General features: G+C 39.9%; 1 protein-coding gene across 1 annotated transcript in view; it reads left to right on the top strand.

The window, feature by feature from the left end:
- CFAP100 (cilia and flagella associated protein 100) overlaps positions 1 to 18,260 on the top strand; it is a 375,752-nt gene that overhangs the window by 104,325 nt on the left and 253,167 nt on the right. The window lies entirely within an intron of this gene.

Raw genomic sequence — 18,260 nt, 5'->3', positions numbered from 1 at the left:
CTTTGGGATTTAGCCTTTTCAACATTTAGCTGTCGATAAAGCGGCGTTCGCAATATTGAACGTTCGCTTAAATAATAGGGAACCTGGGGTCATTAGCATAGTAGTCAACTGTGAACCTCTAAGTACTGTGTGTAGCTGAAAAAAGAATGCCTACCTATGTATAAGCTACTTCCAGTAACTACTACCAACTATACAACTCTGGCTACCTCTCCCTAAGCTCCTCTAGGTCACTGTGATGATGTCAGCACTGCTCACCAGACTGAGTGATACCTGTAATATCACTCCTTTCCCTGGCAAGGCAGTGCCAGGCATCCAGCTTGTACTGGGGATCCTGATGGTAATCCCACACTTCGCATGGTGCCAATGCAAGAGAGAGTGAGAGAGAGACAGAGTGGAATATTGTAGTTTCCTGCTGCACCACATGGAGCTTCAGCCATGGCCACTTCAGAGAAAATCAGTAGGAGATGGGTTTCTAGACACATTACAGTAATCACTTGAAGTACATTGACTTGCAGCATGGTGGTATGATGTAGCCAAATGCCACAATACAGTTGTGCATCAATAGAAGCTGGTGGGGGGGGGGTGCTTGACAAAAGGTAACAGTCTGGAACCTACCACTTTGGTGTCCATGATGATAGCACATCACCCCAGGGACCTGCAGCCCTATGGAAGTGAAGAACCTGCCCACACATGTACAGACCACTTTCATAGGATCATAGGAAGTTACTAGGATAATGGCCCTAGGGCCCTTACAAGCTTAGCCAAGTTCTACCCTTATTTCCATGATCAGCACCAATTGCCCCTGTCCAAAAGGAACACAGGTGGAACCACCGGGGTGAACTTATGGTTACCCATCCAATTGTCTAGATTGCATTTGAAGAGGGACAATGAGGTACTCTGTTTGACATGAAGTGTGAGTCCGTTCCAAAGGTGCAGAGACCTCTGGAAAATCTAAAGTGCATATACATGGGCAAGCTTAGCCAAGTTCTACCCTTATTTCCATGATCATCACCAATTGCCCCTGTCCAAGAGGGACACAGGTGGAACCCCTGGGGTGCATTTACTGTTACCCATCCAGTTGTCCAGATTGCATTTGAAGAGGACCAATGAGGTGCTCTGTTTGACATGAAGTGGGAATCCATTCCAAAGGTGTAGAGACTTCTGCGAAGTCTACAGTACATATGCATGGGCAAGCATGAGCCTCATTGCACAGTATAGAGCTGGTATGCATTGCTCTAAATGTGTAGTTTAAAGACATTTACCCTAAATGACCACATTAGCATAACTTCCATGCTCTGAACCGTGAAATAGCCTAATAAAAACAGCCACTTTCATTGCAGTGCTCATTCTGCTATCTAAATTTTTAAAGAATACTGACTGGATGACAAAGAAGATATTTATATTGGTCTGCAAAGAGAAGGACTGCTCTACATATGTTGTGGTAAGGGGACATAAGCCAGAAACAGGAGAGGAGACTGACTGCATAACATTAAGAGTCTTTTTATTGTTGTAGAGGTTTCACCATAGCAACCTACTAATAGAGGACAGTAAGCACAGAGAGAGGTTTAATGAATTTCTTTGGTAAGGGACATGGACAATTGGCAGATGGGGAGAATGACTGGATAATTATAAGAATCTTTTACTGTTGGCGAGAGGTTGCTCCACAGCCATTTGATGACAGGGGGATGCTAAGCAGAGGTGATAGGGAACAGGTGCAGGCTGCAATAGCCCACCAAATGTATGGCTGTAGGGTTGTTTGAGGAGAACTTTGTCCCCTGGTATGTTTATCAGATAGAGAGGAATGTTTTGCATTGACAAAGTCTGCATCCATGGATCAGATACACTACATAGTGGATGGAGTTGGGTGGGGAAGGCACACTAGATAGTTGATTCAGGGTGGGAGTTAATATGTGTGTCACACTATAGTTGTGCTTTGTTGGGCACAGATACATTTAGGCTGGTGACATGGTGCATGTCACAAGACAATCCTCCTTGCTGACTTGCTAGACTACTGTGGTGACATGTCCTGTGATAATTCAGTATGGTAGGTACGCAACCTTATGGTGGCACAAAACAGATGGTCCTGCTAATTTTGCTTGCTCACTGACTGTAGATGCATGCCCACATTTACAGATACACATTGTAGCTAAAGTGTGGAAGCACTTCGTGAAGTTCTTTTAGTCAGAGAAAAATGTGGTCCTCCTGTTCCTCTAAGATCACAGATACTGAGTACAGACAAGAGTGACCAAACCTTTTAGAAATGTGTGGCATAAACTGGTGATGGATATTAGTGCATTTGGTGGCTGAAATAGGGTAGTCCATTATGACTTTTGCATGGCCTGGCCTCTGATATGATCCTTCTTGCCTGCAAGAACACCCATGCCATTGCATAGGAGGGGATGGCTATGGGTGGGTGGGCATCCACTATCACAGACTACCCTCACCACCATGAATGAGTTCCTGTTATCCCTGTCTAGGCAAAGTGAAAGGACCATGATATCTGGAAGAGGCCTGGATGTGAGGTTGGAGATGCACCAGGTTGGTACTGCTTTATATCAATAGCACATTTTAGAGGGACAGCAGTGCTGAACACTCAGGGATGTTCAGCACTACCATTTTCTCTTCTTCATGCACATCTGGGGTGGAAGTATGACTGTATACCACACAAGGTATGTTTGTTTGCATTGTCTGTGGAGCAGTTGTCTGTATGATTGTTTCACTACTGGGAAGTGGAATTATCTCATGTAACAGCTAGGTGTTTATATGTCTGTCTGTCTGTTTTCACAGGTGGTATGGTTATGGGGTCCGCTGCCATGGAACAGCTCAAGCCTGTCACCCCTACAAAGGGAACAACCTAGTACACTCTCCACGAATCAGTAGTGGCAGTGGAGCCTCAACAGATCGTGGAGACGGGCTGAAAGTGGGATGGTCACCATCAGTAACATGCTGATGCATGAAGACATATATGAATGCTTTCCCCAACTGATTGGCATGTTAAATGGGCACATTTGGAGTCTTCACTGCATCTATAGGGCAGTCTGCCTCTACATGGCATGACCGACACCATTCCTGTGGCGACTGCTCATCTGCCACTACTGTGACTACACCCAGCAGTACAGGTAGATCAAGGTCATGTGCTGTTACCAACTACACACCATCCACTGATGATGACATTGTGTGGCACTATGTGGTTGCCTGGGTAGAAATAGTTTTATGTGGAGGTAAGGCATGTGACATGGCCAGGTGGTTTGCATTTGTGTTTGCCAGAGGGTGCTGGTGCCAGCTCAATTTCTTAGAGATGGTGCATCCATAGATGGAAGCTTTCAAGGCCTGCATCATTCCCACTTGTGAATCTGTAGCACCTGTTATAGACAAGGTGCAACCACATCTGCAGGAGCTCTATCCTCTGGAAACCACACTAAGCAAGTACCCACTACATTTGGGCACCTAGCCTCCTCATGATGTACTGTCCCCCTATCTGAATAATGTAACCAGCAACCACCCCAATCTCTTGTCCATTTCACACAGTCCCTTCCACATCCTTAATCAGTCAGCTACACCAATGTGCCAATTGCTGATCCTTGTGACTCTGTCAACCCCATGTGCACATATGATAACTGTGCCCTGCCCTCACTGATGTGTTATATGAGTAGTTGATATCTGATAGGCAGCATGGCCAGCCAATGCACTGCACAGCATAGCCTGTGTGTAGGATCTTTGTCATGTTTTGTCTGGACCATCGCTGTGGACCAGGTGCTTCCCATTTGCCAGTAGCATGGCTTATTGCACCTGTCTTTGTCTTGCAATGTTTTCCTCTGTAGCCTTTTTCCTCACTGACTCCACATCTGGCAGTTCCTCTACCATTGGCCCTGCTTTGCCTGGTCTTCTGTTGACAGTCTGCTGCTCTAGCTGTCTGCATATCACCATATTGTGCAGAACTGCACTGACAGCTATTATCTTCATGCAGATTTATGGGGCATACTGCAGTGCACTATTTTAGGAATCTAAGCAGCAGAAGTGGTTCTTCATCAGTCTGAACATACATTCAGTGGGGTTGCAGGAATGCAACAGTAGAGTCTTGTATTTATTTTATTTATTTTTATTTATTTATTTTGGTTAACCAGGTAATGTCCGGCTGGGCACAAGGCCCATTTTCAGCAGAGACCCGGGGAGAAAAGCTCCAAATACATAAAGTAGAACAAGTTAAAAATAATTGCAATAAGAAGAAAACATCATATAACAAACTAAAGCTAGTAACAATATTTATAAAGTGTTAATCAGGTTTGAGATGTTGTACAGATTGACACAATAGTAAGTATTCTTTGAGTACAGTAATCAAGGCAAGAACATAAGTTTTCAGAAAACAGTTGTATGACCCAAACAGAATTAGCATGGAGACAAATTTTAGGCCAACAGAGATGGTTCAGGTTCTGATTATTTCTTAAGCCTAGGGTTTATCTGATTTTTTCGTAAGCCTAGGGTTTATTTTAAGCAGTTTAGATGATGTCTGCGAGCTAGTTGATTATGCAACTAAGCTCTCTGCTGATAACAGCAGTAGCCTAGCCTGGAGTATGGCAGGAGCATCGCCATTGTTTAGCTAGATGTTCTTTGAGAAGATATTTGAACTCGTGATAGTTAAGAGTTTTTAGCTGTATGTTGAGGAAGAGTATTCCATAGTTTGGCAATATTGTGAGAGTAGAGTGAGGAGCCTTGTGCATTGTGGGCATCAGTAATCTTTAGCATATGTTTATTAGAGGATCTAAGTGATCTAGGATTTGTATTGGGTTGGATTAGGTTGCTAATTGCAGGGCAGTTATCTGGTTGGTTAATTATTTTCTGCACAGTGGACAGTTGAATTAAGGTTAGGAGGTTTGGTAGTTCTAGCCAGTTGAGTTGGGAGAGTACTGAGTGGTGATGTGTTCTGTATTGGTGGCCTGTTGCAAATTTGTCTATTTTGTTGTAGCAGGACTCTAGTTTACTTAGGTCTGATTTGCGTAGATTGGTAAATATTTGGGATCCGTAGAGGAGGGTGGAAAGTAGTAGAGAGCAGGCAGTGGCTATTCTGGCACTTTCAGTCAGGTAAGGTTTGGCTCTATAAAGGGTGCCTAGTTTGCAGTGTGCCTTTTTGATGGTGATGGAGATATGAGTATCAAACCTTAGGTTATCATCAGTGGGTTAGTGGGTTCAATTTTAGTTTCATTTGTTGCAAGAATTGTTAGTGGGGAGTGGCATATTTTGGGTTTGTCGTAATTAAAGATTAGTAGCTTGGTTTTGTTAGAATTTATTATGAGTTGGTGATTTGTGAGGTATTTTTCTATATCTTGGAAAGAAGTTTATATTTTTGTTTGCAGTTCTTAGGGGGTAGGGGCTGAGCAGATAATTGTGGAGTCATCAGTGTACTGAACTAACCCTAGCTGGAGATGCGTGGCGATCAGAAACAATCAGCCACCTAGAGCCAGTTTGAGGCAGTATTTTACCGTTAAGGTAAAGTTTGGATTCTTTGCTTTATTTCTTTTAAAAATTAAAATGGAAGACACTAGAGAAATGTCTGCTACTGCGATAGCTCATACTGCTGACACTAGTAGATGTTGTTTGCTGTTTTCCTTATTTTACTTGTTCCAATTAGTGTAGGAGTTTCTGGTGACACTAGCAGCTATTTTCCTTTTATGTTTAAAATATCCTCTGTTTTCTGCCTTATATTTCTTAGTCAGTTTAGTGTAGACTTCATTTTAACTTCAGCTATGCTCTGTGGGCTACATATTGGTGTCATGAACCTTGGTTCCAGGGCATATTTATTTTATTTATATTTTTTATTTGCAGTTTGTTAACCGGGAGACTCCATTGGGTCAAATTGAGCCTTTTGAATACATATACAAAGCTACAGACAATGCAATTACAAAGACAATGTTTTAAAAAAAATAGCAATACAGTGTACAATTGCTTATGAAGTATTCTCCACTAATAGCGTGAATACAACTAAAGAAATCTGTGCACCACTATCACGCCAAAAAGCCAACGGACTCCACTGATGAAAATAATAGCACCTACTCTTAAAAATGAATCTTCTGTATCACAAAACACAGTCGATTAAGCACTTTCATCCACAGTAATGTGGACTTCATCAGAATAAATTCATTTAGCTAATTAATGGTTTTATATTCGTTTTTAGGTGCCAAAACAACCTCATTAAAGACATACCATACTTTTACAGGGCCAAGCACTTCCATATAAGTAAATAAAAAAGCAACAGAGTCTGTTGACAGCCATCACATTAATATGTCCTACATTATTGATCTGTAAAATCTCAAAGTATATAATAATATTCTACAATACTTTCATTCAAAACTGTTATATACCAGAAAATTAAAAATAATATGTTGAAATACATTAATGTATCCATACATGCTGTTTAATCTGATGCAAACCTTGGCATTAAAAATGAGACTAATGCACATACCAACAAATCTATATGAACACTTCAATCAATACGAACCATTCCATGATGTAATGTACCCAAATAATGTCCTACAACCCACAGTGAAATGAAATAAAATGAACCATCCAAGTACGATGCCTCCCTATGCTTGCAACTGTAAAATAGACTTAATTGTAATATGGTCATTCAAATCCGGTGTATTTAAAGCATCAGTTAACAGTTGCCACATAGTCTCCGTATACCCCAACAGTGCTTTGTTATTAACCCCCCCCCAGCCCATTCTAACCTGTTCAAGTATTGCAAACTTAAAATTATGTCCATCCTCCTTCATTTCCAAATGCCTATATAGGGCGTTAGTCCTGTCCTTCTTTCTAATGTAGTACATATGGTCATATATCCTGTTTTTAAGGCATCTCTCCGTTTTGCCCATATAATAACATGGACAAGTCATGCACTTAGCCATGTATACAACATATTTGAAATTACAATTCCCCTGCATAAAGGTGATCTTAGTTTTGTTAACATTTTCAAGAACCACACCCTCATCCTCAAGTATAGCATAGCATTGCCTACAGTGTCCACATTTCCTAATATGTTTATTGTCATACAATATCCTAACAAAACTCTGTTCCAAATTCCTTTTTAAATTACTTCCCATCTTGTAAACAAATGATGGTGCTGACCCCACCACGCCCCTTATGTCATTGTCTGTCAGTAAGATATTCCAATTGCTAGTCATTATCTGCTTTATTTTACTAACATAAGGTGAATATTCCAAAATACATGCTCTTTGGTAATTCATTTCATTGTTGTCATTATTGTTAGGTGTTATTTTAGATAAGGGATTCCCCAGAATGGGTGGTTATTTTTAACCCCATTCACTAATGACGTACCTCTTAACATTATCTAACATATGTATGGGGTATCCTCTCTGCCTAAACATGATCCAAATAGATTCCATTTCCTTAACCATATCAGAGTATTGTGAGGTCATACAGGCTGCTCGTATACACTGCCCCTTGAAAATATTCCTCATTAATTTTCTAGGATTATTACTGGTGTATTCTAAATAACTATTAGAAAAAATGCTGTTCCCCTTTCTGAATAATGTAACCAGCAACCTGTCCATTTCACACAGTCCCTTCCACATCCTTAATCAGTCAGCTACACCAATGTGCCAATCGCTGATCCTTATGATTCTGCCAGCCCCATGTGCACATATGATAACTACCCTGTCCTCACTGCTGTGTTATATGAGTAGTTGATATCTGATATACAGCATGGCCAGTCAGTGCACTGCATAGCATAGCCTGTGTGTAGGATTTTTGTCATTTCCTTTCTGGACCATCGCCGTGGACCAGGTGCCTCCCATTTGCTAGTAGCATGGCTTATTGCACCTGTCTTTGTCTTGCAATGTTTTCCTCTGTAGCCTTTTTCCTCACCGACTCAACATCTGGCAGTTCCTCTACCATTGGCCCTGCTTTGCCTGGTCTTCTGTTGACAGTCTGCTGCTCTAGCTGTCTGCATATCACCATATTGTGCAGAATTACACTGACAGCAATTATCTTGATGCAGATTTATGGAGCATACTGCAGTGCACTATTTTAGGAATCTAAGCAGCAGAAGTGGTTCTTCATCAGTCTGAACATACATTCAATGGGGTTGCAGGAATGCAACAGTAGAGTCTTGTATTTATTTTATTTATTTTTATTTATTTATTTTGGTTAACCGGGTAATGTCCGGCTGGGCAGAAGGCCCATTTTCAGCAGAGACCCGGGGAGAAAAGCTCCCAATATATAAAGTAGAACAAGTTAACAATAATTACAGTAAGAAGAAAACATCATATAACAAACTAAATCTAGTAACAATATTTACAAAGTGTTAGTCAGGTTTGAGATGTTGTATAGATTGACACAATAGTAAGTATTCGTTGAGTACAGTAATCAAAGCAAGAACATAAGTTTTCTGAAAACAGATGTATGACTCAAACAGAATTAGCATGGAGACAATTTTTAGGCCAACAGAGATGGTTCAGGTTCAGATTATTTCTTAAGCCTAGGGTTTATCTGATTATTTCTTAAACCTAGGGTTTATTTTAAGCAGTTTAGATATAAGCAGTTTAGATGTCTGCAAGCTAGTTGATTATGCAGTTAAGCTCTCGGCTGATAACAGCAGTAGCTTAGCCTGGCGTATGGCAGTAGCATCGCCATTGTTTAGCTAGATGTTCTTTAAGAAGATTTTTGAACTCGTGATAGTTAGGGTTTTTAGCTGTATGTTGAGGAAGAGTATTCCATAGTTTGGCAATATTGTGAGAGTAGAGTGAGGAGCCTTGTGCATTGTGGGCACAGGTAATCTTTAGCATAAGTTTATTAGAGGATCTAAGTGATTTAAGATTTGTATTGGGTTGGATTAGGTTGCTAATTGCAGGGCAGTTATCTGGTTGGTTAATTTTTTTCTGTACAGCGGACAGTTGAATTAAGGTTAGGAGGTTTGGTAGTTCTAGCCAGTTGAGTTGGGAGAGTACTGAGCAGTGGTGTGTTCTGTATGGGTGACCTGTTGCTAATTTGGCTATTTTGTTGTAGCAGGACTCTAGTTTATTTAGGTCTGATTTGCATAGATTGGTAAATATTTGGGATCCATAGAGGAGGGTGGAAAGTAGTTGAGAGCAGGCAGTGGCTATTCTGGCACTTTCAGTCAGGTAAGGTTTGGCTCTATAAAGGGAGCCTAGTTTGCAGTGTAGCTTTTTGATGGTGATGGAGATATGAGTATCAAACCTTAGGTTATCATTAATTGTGACAACTAGGAGTTTGGTTTGGCTAGTGAGTTCAATTTTAGTTCCATTTGTTGCAAGAATTGTTAGTGGGGAGTGGCATATTTTGGGTTTTTCATAATTAAAGATTAGTAGCTTGGATTTGTTAGGATTCAGTATGAGCTGATGATTTGTGAGGTATTTTTCTATATCTTGGAAAGAAGTTTGTATTTTTGTTAGCAGTTCTTGGGGGGGGGGGGGGGTGAGCAAATAAGTGTGGAGTCGGTGTACTGAACTAACCCCAGCTGGAGATGCGTGCCGATCAGAAACAATCAGCCACCTACAGCCAGTTTGAGGCAGTAATTTACCGTTAAGGTAAAGTTTATATTCTTTGCTTTATTTCTTTTAAAAATTAAAGGGGAAGACACTAGCGAAATGTCTGCTACTGCGATAGCTCATACTGCTGACACTAGTAGATGTTGTTTGCTGTTTTCCTTATTTTACTTGTTCCAATTAGTGTAGGAGTTTCTGGTGACACTAGCAGCTATTTTCATTTTATGTTTAAAATATCCTGTTTTCTGCCTTATATTTCTTAGTCAGTTTAGTGTAGACTTCATTTTAACTTCAGCTATGCTCTGTGGGCTACATATTGGTGTCATGAGCCATGGTTCCAGGGCATATTTATTTTTTTTATTTGTAGTTTGTTAACCAGGAGACTCCATTGGGCCAAATTTAGCTTTTTTTCAGTGGAGGCCCGGGTAGAAAAGCTCCATGTGAATACATGTACAAAGCTACAGACAAAGCAATTACAAAGACGATGTTTTAAAAAAATTAACAATACAGTGTACAATTGCTTATGAAGTATACAGATTATGACTGCAAAAATGCTGGAGTAATAAAACAATTTAGTTTAAGATAGCAGTAATGCTTTATGTAGATTGTTAAGTCATCAGAAAAAGAAATAGTGGGAGATAAAAGAGATGAGAGAAAGTGAGAAAGGGGAGGGTAAGTTAGAGTGAGAAGGAGTGTACAAGCTGGAGGAGGAGTGAAAGTGAAAGATGGAGTGGAGGGTAGAGTGTGAAGTAGAAGGACATTGTCGATAAGATGTCCTTGTTGGAAGTCACCACAGACAAATCGTTCATATAGGTCTAACATGTCTAATATCTGAATCATGGGAACTGTGCGGAAGGTGTATAGACACATTATATACAGTCCCCTGTGAGGTGGAAACCCTTGTGTTTTTTTGTTTCACTGTCTATGTCAACTAGGTTTGACTTTGATCACAGTATGGGTGCAATTAGTGGGCCCTAGAACCTCATGAAGATAGGCTGTTTCACAGAATGCTAATGTAGCTATGTTTCCCCCTCTGTGGTCCTTAGGAACCATATGTGCTCCTCCAAATGTGGCAGAGTAATAGCAAGGAACTGGAGTAATATTCATGAGGTGATGACTATGCTATGGCCACCGTGTCCTTGATGGTTGCTGAAAGGTCTCAGTAGCATGGATAGCCAATGCTACACATACCTTAATATCCACAGGAATTGGTATTCCATGCATTCCATGTAAAGATAGCAAATGTCCATAGGCATTCATATGGTGTTTCTGTCCACACTGGCATTCAGCTAATGTCCCTATCATGGAGGTGATGGTATGACAAATGCAGTTTGATTCTCCGGTTGTATGGGGAATTCACTGTCAGATACTAGGTCTGAGACTGATCTCTAATTGATACTGTTACTCTAATATGGCTGCTACTTCTAGCATCTTATCACAGTCTCTGTTTCTGTTCACCCACAAATCACTGTGTAGAATCCCAGTGGTAACTGCTGATGGTCATATAGTTTTTGCATGCAGAAGTGAGGCAGAGAGATGAGTGACATCAGATATTAGGACGGAGAGATCAGAGAAGGAATGATCATGGCAGATGGCTGACCTAGCTTGTTGGAAAGCAGTGTACACAGATGGCCACAGAAGTAAAAAAAAAACTGAGTAATCTGTAAGCTATTATCCTGAGGCTAGCTAAGCAGTTTCAGAAGAACATGGTCAGTGATCAGTCAGAAGGTATGGCCAAGGTGGAGGTAACACTGGATTTTTCAAGACCCATTTGAATCTTGGTATTCTTGTTCAGTAACTGAGCATTACTTCTCCACTGTGGATAGGGTGTACTTTATCTGCAGCTCATCCCCAGCCATCTCTAACAGCACAACTACCAGACCAACAACTTAAGGCATCTCTTTGGACAATAAACTCTTGTTTAAAGTTTGGTGTGATCAGGTCTGGCTATGTTGAGAGGATCACTTTGTAACAGGAAATTCTTTGTTTTTCTCCTTCATTTCATACAGTCAAGGCACCAGGCTATTGCTGTATCAGTGAGAGGCACAGCCATGATGATAAAATGGTATATAAACTTCAGGTAGTAATTGGCCAGACCCAAGAACGACCATGCTTTAGAATTGGTCACCAGCTGAGGCTATCATTAGAAAGCTTTCATCTTTTCCATCTGTAGCTTAAATGTGTCTCTATCCACAAGGTACACAAGATGCCAGGCCTCTTCTATTCCGGTGATACACATTGCCAAATTTGCATTCAACCCAGCCTCTCCGTGGGAGCAGACTGCTACCTATACATTTCATAGGATCATAGGAGGTTACTAGCTAATGGCCCTGGGGCCCTTACAAGCCTAGCCAAGAGTCTATCCCTAAAAAGAAACCTCAGTCAGTACCTGTCACCCCTGTCAATGAGGTATACAGGTGGAACCCTGTTAAAAATGTGTGGTTTTCCATTCACTCAGCAAGGTTATGCTTGAAGAGGATCAGTAGATGAGAAGCTAAATCCTTTCCATAGATGAATGCATTATTAAGGTATGCCACTGCATACAAGTTATATGACTGTAGTAGGCTGCCCATCAACCTTAGAAATAATGCTATGGTCTTGTGCAACCCATTCTGGAAGGCCGTATGTATAAAGAGCTCATCTGTCATAGATGAAACCATCTTTCCTTTGCCATCTCTATAAAAGATATTCAACAGTACCCCTTTGTCAGGTATACAACTATGTGGCACCTGGCAGGACCCAGCTTCGCAATCTCTTTTTCAACGAGTGTCATGTTATAGACTTCAAAGTACAGGATGGATTTCAACAGCCTGCAATAATTACAAAAGTGTACAGTCTCATATCGTTTGGGTACTAGCAAAACAAGGCTACTTCTTTCACTTTGTAACTTTTTAGCCACTCCTAAAACCCTTTTTCAACAATAAAAACTGACTCACTTTTGACCTCAATAATGCTATAAGGTCAAATATTCATCCCCTTCCTCACTCTGTAGAAGTATTGTGACTTATCACACTAGCTTTTCATAATAAAGAAGAAGAAGACACATCTTTATTTTTGCTAATAAACTTTTTTATTTTCTTTGATTGCCGGCAGTGTTTCCCCATGTTCCTGTTTGTGATTCACCCTTGTCCCACTCCTGCTCCAAGGTACAACTGGCTACTAGTCTTTACCTATCATACTATGGCTTTAGAGCTGTTTGTTTTATTTAGCTATTTGTTTGCTGGGTAGGTGGACAGGTTTTCAGACTATTTTCAGACACAACCCACTTGTTACTTTTATTTATAATTTTTGGGCTTATAATTACATAGGCCCACAGTTTGTTATTTCCAAACAGTGCTGGCAAATAGCCCGGATTTTTTCTGTTATTGGTATGAGCACAGTTATTGGTACTTTGGGAAGAGATACCCTGAGCCTTTTTCCCCTGTTGTATTGAGTTTTTTTTTTTTTTTTGCTTCTTATTGTAGATTTTTACTATTAGCATTATGGCTTCTAGCTTTTCCTGCATGTTTGCCATGTGCCCTCTCTGATATGTGGTGAGGGTGACTTTTTTCCTCAAATATTTTCTTTGCTATAGCCTGCAGTCCCTTGGATTGGTCAACATGTAGTATTTCAGTGGGTGCAGCCCCATGGTAGGCTGTGGTGTCTCCCATATTGCAAATATGGTATAAGGGAGTGACTGATTTCTGGCTTTCCTGTCTTGGGCACTGTTCATATATAGCATTGCCTTTAGTGGTTTAATGAAGTAATCTATGGAACCATTTGTTTAGGGATATGGTATACAGGCAGTCTACTTGACTTTTTGCATTTGAGGTAAGGTTGCTATAGCTCAGTACAGAAAATGAATTTGTTATCAATTATAATCTCTTTAAGCAATTCAGCCTTGCTATGCTGTAACACTAACCCTTTAGCATCATGTTTAGCATTAGCTGTATACAAGGGAATGGCTTTTAATATGTGGAGGCTTAATATTTATTTATTGCATTTGTTGACCGGGAAAGTCCACTGGGCCTGGAGGAGCCCATTTTCTGTGGAGGCCCGAGGAGAAAAGCTTCACATTATTACATACAATTAACGAATTAAAACATTGTAGACACATGAATAAAATAGATGCATTACTACATGCAATTAGTTAAAACAATTGTTGATACATAAAAATTGACAGACAGTAGAAAGGCTAAGACAATTGGCAGAGATGACATTTCAATAATACATAGAAAAGATAACATTTTCTAAGTGAGAGCATAAATGGAAACAGAAGTATAAAAGTCAGAGTAGAAGAAGAAAGTAACTTAGCAGTATATGTGAGTAGAAAAAGACAATAGTATATACATGTGAGTGTGTAGGATTCAAAGTAGAGGGGTGTAGAGTACAGGGTGAAGCAGGTGAACAGCCAGTATCAGGATGAAAAATTGGAGAGAGGAGGTATGAGAAGGTACAGAGAAAAGAGTGGGAAAGATTTGAGAATAGAAATAGAGAGAGGTTTCATAGTGGCAAATTAGGTTTTGGGATTTTTTTGTCGGGTACAGGAGCATCACCAGTTAGAGACTAAATGTAATTTTAGGGATTTTTTAAAGGAAGCAGACGTACAGGTTGATCTGATAGAAGGAGGAAGATTATTCCATAACTTAGAGACAGCATAGCAGTACAGCATTTGGCCAGCTGACAGTTTGGGTTTCTCTATAGACAGCAACATTTTGTTTTCTGACCTGAGGTGGCAATCGGCTGGTACATGGTCAGTATGGATGAAAGGGAAGGGCAATGTTCAGGTTGGTCGATTATGGATGAAAGGGAAGGGCTTTGGTTAGTTGAAGGTAAGTAAGATGGTGGTGGGATTCCAGCCAGTTTAGTTTATGCAATGAGGAGCTGGGTAGAGTATTTAGAATTTGTAGCAAATTTGGCAATTTTATTGTAACTTTTTAGGAAAGATTGTAGGCTGGTTAGGATGGGAGCACCATAAAGCAGATTAGGAAGTAGGAAGGATGAGGAGAGGGCTTTTTTGGCAGTGAAACTGAGGAAACAGTTATGTCAATATAGGGCACCTAGCTTTTGATGTTTATTTTTATATTGCTGTGGATATGAAGGTTAAAGGTTAGTTTGTCATCAATGATGCCACCTAGCAGTTTGGTACTAGGGATGACTTCTAGGATAGTATTGTTACACAGTGTAATTGTAAAAAGAGATTTGTCAATGGTGGTAGTTTTTGTGGGAGCAAATAATAAAAGTTTTGTTTTGTTGGGGTTAAGGGCGAGGTGATTCTGGGACATCCAGTGCTCAGTAGAGGTGAATGCTTCTTGGGTAAGTTGCTGTAATTTGGTGAGAGATTTTGAGGAGGAGATGATAGTTGAATCATCAGTGTATTGGATGACAGAACTATGAGTCATCAGTGTATTGGATGACAGAACTATGAGTCATCAGTTTGTTGGATGACAGAACTATGAGTAAGGGTTTGATGAAAGTTGTTGACAAATATACTAAAGAGGAGGGGACCAAGAATTGATCCTTTGGGGAACAACTGTGTTGGCAGTGATGAAAGGGGAGGAAGACTTTTGCCATTTAGAGGATTTATAGATCCTGTCAGGCCCAGACCTATCCTTCTACATAGGGCCTTTTTTATTAACACAAGTGCCAAGGGGTCCTTGCTTGGTTTCTGTGGAAAAATCTTTTTCTGTGCTAATTTAAGGATTAGACATACATGGGCATAGCACTGCTTTACTACTGTATAGCCATCTCCAAAAAGAACCTATCTAGCACATTGTTTGTCAATATTACCCCAGGATGGCTGTCCAACATGTGGCTTTGCATCACTCTTAGTATCAGGTACCTAATTGGATTGTCTACCAAAATTATTTAGCAATTTCTTCCATTGGTTTAGTCATAATACAGAATAAATTGTTGGCTGCCTCAAAATCTGGTAAACTAAGATAAAATGTTTGCTTTCTAAGTATGCCATTAAGTACCTGGACATTGTTTAGAGCTTCTGCAATTATTGCATCTTCCTACTGAGACACCCTTAAGTTAGACTGCTTAAATTGAAGGTCAGTCACAACCTTCCCTGCTGCATCTTTTCATCATGACTGGGTCTATTTCCCACTCGCTGGTATGTTTCATTATACATCTGTGACTGTTTTTCTCTTTCCTAAGGGGTTCTGAGTGTAAGTGGAAGAAGAAAAATATTTCCTCATTAGCCCATTCCATACCTTCCATTAGTCCACTTAACTTTAGGTGTCCTCAAGACAATGCGTCTTTAAAATAAAGAACACCCTTTCCTGTTTTTAATTCATATGCCAACTATGTTATGTCTCTTACAGAGTGTTTAAGATTTCCATACTCAGCACTGAAAGTAGGCTTGGTATAAGAATATACTTTATATTGCCATGTAGCCACATTAGATTTAATTTGACCCTGTAATTCAATGGCTTCTTTCAAATGATCTCGCTAAAGACGAGAGTCAACATACTACCAGAGTTGGAGAGCTTCTCCAGCTACTACATTTACAGATATTTTGAATTCCTCCAATGACACATGGATTACTTTAGTAATTTTTAAAATCTTTTTCTGTGCTAATTTAAGGATTAGACATACATGGATGTGGAGTCTGTTCCAGAGTAGCAATATCCTCAGTGAGAGATGCCTGTCCTTCCAAACATTTCTGTTGATGATACTAAAGAGGATCAGATCTCTGGAATGAGTAGTTCCGATGCCATTTGACTTGCTGATGTGCAGTAACCAACTATAGTGACAGGGCTTTGAGTTGACCCATGTAGAACATATTGTTTAAGCCATGCATCATTTTTGTAAGGATACTAAAAGAGAGCATTATACTTAATGATTGGCCTAATGTGAGTTGAATAAAAGAGGACGATGACATCCCTAGATCTAGATACTCTCCCTTTGTTTGTAAGCTGAGCAGTATAGAAGAGCTTTCTTATGACATTTGACACATGTTAGGGGAAGGTTAGGTCACTGTCCACATGAGTTCCTAAATTCCAAACAAATTGGTCCAATCATAGGGTTGTATTGTCAATGTGGTAGATTTCTGGGGCAGATAACTTCGCAAAGGATATGGTAATCCATTTTTTGCATTTGATTTCAGGCCATGATTTTGGTACATTATTTATTTGGGAAAAACCTTCCTGCAGGATGGCTAAGTCATTTGGTATTGGCTTTTACTTCAGAGAAGTAGATACCAAACAGGAGCGGTCCTACACAGACCTCAGGGGGCTCCACTAGTGACTGGTCTCTTTGTGAGGGTAACTTCCCCTATTTTCATTTCTTGCATCTTATCTGTGAGCCAGTTAGCAATCCAATGCGTGAGACAGGGGTTTATTCTCAGTTTATCTAGCTTTTATGCTATGCCTAAGTGGGGGATTTGGTCAAAATCTTTGGCCAGGTTGAGGTATGCAGTGTACACCATTTTTCCTTCATCCATTGATTTGGTGACCTTTTCAAAAAAGTCCACAAAGTTAAGTAATCATGACCTTCTCCTGATGAATATCTTCTCTTGATGAATCCAAACAGAGACTGATCCAGTGTTTGGAGGTTCCCTATGTCCTTACTGATTAATTTCATAATATGTCTCTCCTAGCACATGAGGCTGTCAGACTTATGGGTCTGTAACTGTTTGCATCTGTGGAAGGCCCTCCCTTATGCTAGGAATGGCTGTTCTCCATTTGCTTAGTACAAAACCTGTATGGAGGCTGAGATTGAACAATGTTCTTGGGGAATGTGGCTAAATTGTGCTTCATACTATTTAAGATGCATCCAGGGATATTGTCAGGACTCATTGATGCAGTACTTTTAGGTTCTGATAGCACTTTTAAAGCTTGGTCTTCTCTGGTAGCTGGAAGTGAACCATTTTCAAGTATATCTTGAGGGACAGATGGAGGTGAGATGTACTCATTAAATCCTCATTTTAAGGGATGTTTTCCAGGAAATTCTTTTAGCATAACATTTTTGATGTCTTGCAGCAGAGAGCCTATCTAAAATGTTTCTGGATAGCTTCTTCACTTGTTGGAGATGATCAAACAAACTGTATCGCATGTGAGATGAAAATATTACATGAATGCAAACAACTAACATCATGTTGGTACCCAGCACTAGTCTTATTTACTCCTCCCCCATACAAACAAACATATAACAAAGTAGTTTATTTTTTTAATGATTTATTTCCTTCTTGTGTAAAACTGTATTCTACAGTAGACTGTGCTTGCTGCTGTACTGAAATGCATTTCTCATAAATAGAAATCTGCAAGATTTTGTTATATACTCTTACATGAACATATATGGTGGTATTACCTTTTCTGTGGTTGTGACAGCATCCTGAATCCATACTTTTGGACTTTTGCTCAAGTTTGAACTTCATTTGAACATATATCAGAATAAATTAACAAGCGTGGCAGTTACGGAGACTACAGGACCTTCTTACAGATGTGTGCTTTCATCACAATGATAAGACTGGTAATTTGTTATGTAAAGTCATCAAAAGTTTAAAAGATTGCTCAGAAATCCTCTCCATGTTTATCCTTCTCATTCTGCCCTGTTTACCCCTCCATGCTCCACCATCTTTATCCCTCTATTTTGCTTTTGTGAAGGACGCCTGAATAGGTGCACAAGTTAAATGATAATTATGTATTTAAAAGTGAAGTGCAATACATTTTGATTTGAGAATCTTCCATGGTCTCCTGTAATATATTATGATATGTAGATGTTGAGCTTTTTCAAAATTCTGCATAACAGCCATGC

Source organism: Protopterus annectens, chromosome 7.part1 (genome assembly GCF_019279795.1).
Source record: "Protopterus annectens isolate FY-2018-M chromosome 7.part1, PAN1.0, whole genome shotgun sequence".
NCBI classification, from domain to species: domain Eukaryota; kingdom Metazoa; phylum Chordata; order Ceratodontiformes; family Protopteridae; genus Protopterus; species Protopterus annectens.
The sequence above is the reverse complement of the archived record's forward strand: the minus strand, read 5'-3'. Positions and strand labels throughout refer to the sequence as shown.